The sequence below is a fragment of the Anomaloglossus baeobatrachus genome, unplaced genomic scaffold, assembly GCF_048569485.1.
Source record: "Anomaloglossus baeobatrachus isolate aAnoBae1 unplaced genomic scaffold, aAnoBae1.hap1 Scaffold_2657, whole genome shotgun sequence".
In the NCBI taxonomy this organism is placed as follows: Eukaryota; Metazoa; Chordata; class Amphibia; order Anura; family Aromobatidae; genus Anomaloglossus; species Anomaloglossus baeobatrachus.
The window spans coordinates 146,947-153,204 of record NW_027442182.1 but is presented as its reverse complement, the minus strand read 5'-3'; the positions used below and the strand labels follow the sequence as shown (position 1 = coordinate 153,204).

General features: G+C 39.8%; 1 pseudogene; it reads left to right on the top strand.

Annotated features, from left to right (window-relative positions):
- The first annotated feature begins 5,770 nt into the window (after window positions 1-5,770).
- LOC142264475 (U2 spliceosomal RNA) lies at window positions 5,771-5,977 on the top strand (annotated as a pseudogene).
- Window positions 5,978-6,258: the final 281 nt, after the last annotated feature.

The window sequence follows — 6,258 nt, the reverse complement described above, 5'->3', positions numbered from 1 at the left end:
TAAAGCCATTTTTAAGGCATTTCGCGCATACATGAAATGAACACATTTTTCTCCAAAACTATAACAGATGCAAGCTTGTCCTGTTTGGTGGAGATGATATTTAATAAAATAAGTAGAAATCCACTAAAAGTTTTGTTTGGTTATCTTGCAATCCCGAGATAATCGTCTCCATGCTCCAAATCCATTTTAAAGCCATTTTTAAGGCATTTCGCGCATACATGAAATGAACACATTTTTCTCCAAAACTATAACAGATGCAAGCTTGTCCTGTTTGGTGGAGATGATATTTAATAAAATAAGTAGAAATCCACTAAAAGTTTTGTTTGGTTATCTTGCAATCCCGAGATAATCGTCTCCATGCTTCAAATGCTATTAAATCCCATTTCTAAGGCATTTCGCGCATAAATGAAATGAACACATTTTTCTCCAAAACTATAACAGATGCAAGCTTGTCCTGTTTGGTGGAGATGATATTTAATAAAATAAGTAGAAATCCACTAAAAGTTTTGTTTGGTTATCTTGCAATCCCGAGATAATCGTCTCCATGCTCCAAATCCATTTTAAAGCCATTTTTAAGGCATTTCGCGCATACATGAAATGAACACATTTTTCTCCAAAACTATAACAGATGCAAGCTTGTCCTGTTTGGTGGAGATGATATTTAATAAAATAAGTAGAAATCCACTAAAAGTTTTGTTTGGCTATCTTGCAATCCCGAGATAATCGTCTCCATGCTCCAAATCCATTTTAAAGCCATTTTTAAGGCATTTCGCGCATACATGAAATGAACACATTTTTCTCCAAAACTATAACAGATGCAAGCTTGTCCTGTTTGGTGGAGATGATATTTAATAAAATAAGTAGAAGTCCACTAAAAGTTTTGTTTGGTTATCTTGCAATCTCGAGATAATCGTCTCCATGCTTCAAATGCTATTAAAACCCATTTCTAAGGCATTTCGCGCATAAATGAAATGAACACATTTTTCTCCAAAACTATAACAGATGCAAGCTTGTCCTGTTTGGTGGAGATGATATTTAATAAAATAAGTAGAAATCCACTAAAAGTTTTGTTTGGTTATCTTGCAATCCCGAGATAATCGTCTCCATGCTCCAAATCCATTTTAAAGCCATTTTTAAGGCATTTCGCGCATACATGAAATGAACACATTTTTCTCCAAAACTATAACAGATGCAAGCTTGTCCTGTTTGGTGGAGATGATATTTAATAAAATAAGTAGAAATCCACTAAAAGTTTTGTTTGGTTATCTTGCAATCCCGAGATAATCGTCTCCATGCTCCAAATCCATTTTAAAGCCATTTTTAAGGCATTTCGCGCATACATGAAATGAACACATTTTTCTCCAAAACTATAACAGATGCAAGCTTGTCCTGTTTGCTGGAGATGATATTTAATAAAATAAGTAGAAATCCACTAAAAGTTTTGTTTGGTTATCTTGCAATCCCGAGATAATCGTCTCCATGCTCCAAATCCATTTTAAAGCCATTTTTAAGGCATTTCGCGCATACATGAAATGAACACATTTTTCTCCAAAACTATAACAGATGCAAGCTTGTCCTGTTTGGTGGAGATGATATTTAATAAAATAAGTAGAAATCCACTAAAAGTTTTGTTTGGTTATCTTGCAATCCCGAGATAATCGTCTCCATGCTCCAAATCCATTTTAAAGCCATTTTTAAGGCATTTCGCGCATACATGAAATGAACACATTTTTCTCCAAAACTATAACAGATGCAAGCTTGTCCTGTTTGGTGGAGATGATATTTAATAAAATAAGTAGAAATCCACTAAAAGTTTTGTTTGGTTATCTTGCAATCCCGAGATAATCGTCTCCATGCTCCAAATCCATTTTAAAGCCATTTTTAAGGCATTTCGCGCATACATGAAATGAACACATTTTTCTCCAAAACTATAACAGATGCAAGCTTGTCCTGTTTGGTGGAGATGATATTTAATAAAATAAGTAGAAATCCACTAAAAGTTTTGTTTGGTTATCTTGCAATCCCGAGATAATCGTCTCCATGCTCCAAATCCATTTTAAAGCCATTTTTAAGGCATTTCGCACATACATGAAATGAACACATTTTTCTCCAAAACTATAACAGATGCAAGCTTGTCCTGTTTGGTGGAGATGATATTTAATAAAATAAGTAGAAATCCACTAAAAGTTTTGTTTGGTTATCTTGCAATCCCGAGATAATCGTCTCCATGCTCCAAATCCATTTTAAAGCCATTTTTAAGGCATTTCGCGCATACATGAAATGAACACATTTTTCTCCAAAACTATAACAGATGCAAGCTTGTCCTGTTTGGTGGAGATGATATTTAATAAAATAAGTAGAAATCCACTAAAAGTTTTGTTTGGTTATCTTGCAATCCCGAGATAATCGTCTCCATGCTCCAAATCCATTTTAAAGCCATTTTTAAGGCATTTCGCGCATACATGAAATGAACACATTTTTCTCCAAAACTATAACAGATGCAAGCTTGTCCTGTTTGGTGGAGATGATATTTAATAAAATAAGTAGATTTCTAATTGCAAGTTTTCCATTTGTACCTTAATGGCAATGACGCTATACAATTGAACACATATCATCCTGTTATCCATATAGGTGTGTATTTACCTGCTTGACTATTTTTGGTTGTTTGATCCAGAATGTTTCTCCAGATAGGTCATGTGGAAATTTTCTTTCCTCAGTACAAATGTTTTCACTATGGCTTTGGAAAAATTTTTTGTATGTGCATCATGGTCATTTGACCCATTGTACTCTCAAGTAGCAATATATTGTACTGTTATGTTGTACTATGTACTAATTACGTGTTTATATGGTTTTGTAACCCTTTATGATCTTAGATAACTTTATCCTTGATAAAGACCTAAAAACAAGGTCGAAACGTTGGATGAATTATCCTTTTGCACAAATAAAGAATTTTCAGCATTCCAAGAGTTCTTTTCTTACGTTATTGATCACTATAGTGTGCCAGAGCTATTTCTATTGAATTGACTCTTATTTTTTCTGAGCACCTGCTATATACACAGTGACCCAGACATATTCAAGTTTCATTCAGAAGGCAGAGGGAAGCCTTAGCAGCTGAGCCTATATCTTGGCTTGTGAGCATTAGAACAGGCCGGCGATTACAGGGTAACATGAAAAATGTCCAGCTTGCATTATGACTAGAACATGACAATATCCTTTTAAGTACTAACCTATGATGCGTTCCTAAGCAGTTGATGTTATATGTTCTACATTTCATTTTCTGCATACTTTACAAGTAGTAGAATTTGCTTTGATATAGGCAACTGGATTTTCACAATGAAAAGGCAAAGGATAACGCCCGAAAAAGACGCCATACATTATGTCAGTGCCATCACTGACAAACCTGGATTGACCATGAAATACATCAATCCCCTTAAAGGTGAGTTAAAACAAGTTTTAACTAAATTGCCTTAATATTGTCATGCATTAGAATGACTGTCTTAGGTAATGATAAATATTTTCTACAGGAAGAGGAGTGTTTGCTGAAACTGAAATCGAAAAAGGGAGTTTTGTTGCAGAATATCGAGGCGAGCTCACGTATGCACTTACGATGGTAGACAACTACTCGAGATTTATGGTTGTGGTACAAGTCAAAGATCTAATGGCCCATACTGCAGCGAAGGTCTTCCAAGCACACTTATGCAGACCTCATGGCTACTCAGAGAGAGTCCTCACAGATCAAGGCACAGCCTTTGAAGCGGAAATCTTCAAGGACTTCTGCAGCTTTTACCGATGCAGGAAGATGCGCACTACACCCTACCATGCTCAAACCAATGGTTATCAACCTGCTCAGGACTTTACCCCATATTCCAGATGTGGCCTTACAAGTCATTTATAGAGGGGTAACAATACGTTGGGATCACCGGATCTAATCTCCCTTTTTATACACCCTAAAATCTTGTTTGCTTTAGAATAAACAATAACATCATAAAGGTATAGCAGTACCGTTTCAAAGTTTCGGTGTCCCAAGCAGCATTCCATCAGCCTCTGGAAGGTTCCTGGCAAATTGCACAGCTCGAAGGGCATGCTTTTGAACTCGCAGAGACCCATCGGGGTGGCAAAGGCGGTCTTCTCCCGGTCTGCCTCAGCAACGGACACTTGCCAATAGCGACTAGTGAGATCAAGGGTAGAAAAATAATTTGCAGTTCTCAATGCAGCTAGCTATTCCTCAATACAGGGGAGTGGTGCTGTCCTTCTTCTTTAACAGGACCAACGGAGCTGCCCAGAGGCTACAACTGTCACGGATAACCCCAGCCTCCTTCATGTTGCTCAACATGTCCTTGGTACACTGGTAATGTGCAGGTAGTTTTGGCTTATATCTCTCTTTGATGGGTGGGTGTGCACTTGTGGGGATGTAGTGTTTGACCCCTTTTATTCTTCAAAAGTCTAGCGGATGTTTGCTGAAGACTTGCTCGTATTCTTGCACTAGCCTGTAGACCCCCTTCTTGTGATGTGAAGGTGTGGAGTCAGTGCCTACGTGTAATTCCTTACACCACTCCTCTGGCTGACTTGGTGAGCTGTCACTGAATGGGTGGGCTGAAGCAATGGTGGATGCTGCTGTTTGGATATCATGTGTATCTACTGAGAACAGCTTATCAATGGTGGCAAATCGGAGCAGCTTAATCTCTTGCTCTCCGCAGTTCAACACTCTCATGGGCACTCTTCCCTTCCATATTAATGAATAAAACTATGATGTAAATAGCATATAGATACCCCACAAATGCAGATAAAAGTAGGTTATGGGAAAAGGGGGAAGAGAGAAACAGGAAAATAGTGGAATAAAGTATACCTTCCAGGTGGGAGAGGAAATGGCAGCACAGCCAGTGGAGGTGAAGCAAGGGGAGCCTGCAACTAAAGAGTTGAGAGCGTTATCACATGGTGACTGAGCCTGATTGTAACGGGAGCATAGAGGTGCCGATCCTGTCTTACCTGCGTTGGTGTAGAAGTGGGTGTCCTGTGGTGGAGTCAGCTATGTGCAGTGGTGGCCGTGGGTTCTTTTATGTGCGACCGTAGTAATAGCTGCGCCCACTTCCTGTATGGGAGTGGAATGCAGTGAGGGTAATGGAACGCACGCCTGCGCATTTGTGTTTAACGTCGCGCATGTGCAGAACGGAGAAAAGGCTGCGCTCACTTCCTAATGAAAGGGAGTGAGACGCATCTGGGAAGGGAAGGGAAAAGATTAGGGTTTGGGGATGATGAAAGGGCTTTCTACGGGCAAGGATGGCAAAGGGTGGCAGTGACGGAAAGTCAGGCAGCCTGTCCTGTCCTGTCCTGTCCGTCCGTCTTTTTGTATCATGAATTGGAAAGACTGCAAGGGGGAGGGGAGGTGCTTGTGTCCAAAAGGAGGAGTTATTCAGATTCATTGCAGTGGGCGGCGGCTGCAAAAAGCACCATTCTTCTTGTTTTTGCTCTGCAAAACAGCCTTTTCAAGGGTTGGCTTGGGTGACAAAATGTCTTCTGTAGGCGTGGGTTTGTCTCCCTCTCCCTAAGATGTGTCCGGTATAGGCCAGGGTGCCACTCAAGGCCGTAACCAATTCGGGTTATAGCTTCTCGGCCTTTTGGCTAAGATCAAGTGTAGTTTCGGAGGACGCTACCTTGGTCGGTACTGGAAGGTGCCTGGGATTGCACGTCTGCCGGCCTTGAGGAAGTGTGTGCGCCTTCTGGTGACACATAGCCCTCTTGTGCCTGGACGGTTCCCAGGCAACGGGAGGCGATCACCTTTGTTATTTTGAAGTCCTACTGATAAACAGAAAAAAAAAAAAATTAAATCTGTTCTTATCAGTTTAATATCTGATACGTCCCCTCTCTGGGGACCATATATTAAATGGATTTTTAGAACAAGGAGATGGAAAAAATCTTGCTCTGTCCACTCCACGCATTGACCTGGTATTGCAGTACCTCCAGGACCGGTGCACCCCTTCTTAACCCAGTTTCCAAAAGCAGAACTCAATTCACCTGATTCAAATGAGCCCCATTAGTGAATTGAAAGAAAGCAAAAACTTTATATGCACCTCAATTTGGCCAATTCACTTTTCACACTTTCACCCTTTCTTTTATCTTTCACACCTTTTACTTGCTTTATTGATGCAAAAAGCTGTGCCAAATAGCAAACTCATCTCCACTCAACTTGACCAACTCTGCTATGTCCCGTGCAGTATCTTATTCTCAGTCTTATCTAGATCATTTGCAATTGAATAGAAT